Here is a 1,428-nt window from a genome sequence, read left to right on the forward strand (position 1 = left end):
TATATATATATATATATATATATATATATATATATATGTATATATATATATTTATTAATATATATATATATGTATATATATACTTTTATATACATATATATAATAAGTATATATTTATATATTATATATATATATATATATTTATATATATTTATATAAATATATATATATTATGGATTATATATGAGACATATATAATAAAATACATAAATATGGAATATATATATATATATATATATATATTTATATATATTATATTTATATTACTTTATATATATATTTATATATTTATATATATATTTATATATATATATATATATTATGTATATATGTGGTAGATATATTTAATATATATATATTATATATATAATATCATATATGTATATATAAATATATATATATTTACTATATATGTATGTATTATGTATATATATATATATATATTATACTATATTCACTTACACATCTATACCATATTATATGTATATATATGTATATATATATATATACATATATACATACTTATATTTATATATATATATAAATATATATATATATATAAAATATACATATATATATATATATATTCTATATATATATATATATATATATATATACTTTATATATATATAAATATATATATATATATATATATTATATATAAATATTATATTATACTACATATATATGTATATATGTACATATACATATACATATATATATATATAATATTATATATATATATGTACAATATATATATATTATATATTATATATATATATATCTATATATATATATACAAATATTTACTCCCTGACCGGGACTCGAACCGCGCGTAAGATCGACAGGCACGGTTTGATACACGCTCGGCTACTCGACCCAACAAAGGAAGATGTTCAACCAGACGCCTTCTGAGATGTCATGGGACATTACTATGTGTTTTATCAGAACAATGTGATAGCGGAATTTTTTACGAACACCTTCCCGCGGGCGACTCGGGCAGCCACGGAATCACAATATACAAGTCCCAAATCAGGTTACAAGGTTATATGTGTGAGAAGATGGTAGAATGCAGTTAACGCATTTTGAATTTATTGGGACTTGAATTTGTGATTCGTGGCTGCCGAGCGCCCCGCCGCGGGAGGTGTTCGTAAAAAATTCGCTATCACTGTTTCTGATAAGAACACATAAGGATAATGTCCATGACATCTCATAAGGCGACTGGTTGAACATCTCTTTTGTCGGGTCGTGTAGCCGAGCGGTATCAACCGTGCCTGTCGATCTTACGGCGCGGGTTTCGAAGGTCCCGGTTCAGGGAGGTAAATATTTGTATATATTAAAAATGCGGTTACTGCATTCTACATCTTTCTCACACAAATAACCTTGCGAACGTGATTTGGGACTTGAATGTGTGATTCCGAGGCTGCC

This window comes from Penaeus japonicus, unplaced genomic scaffold (assembly GCF_977035675.1).
Source record: "Penaeus japonicus unplaced genomic scaffold, GWHDUDI00000001_assembly GWHDUDI00000038, whole genome shotgun sequence".
NCBI classification, from domain to species: domain Eukaryota; kingdom Metazoa; phylum Arthropoda; class Malacostraca; order Decapoda; family Penaeidae; genus Penaeus; species Penaeus japonicus.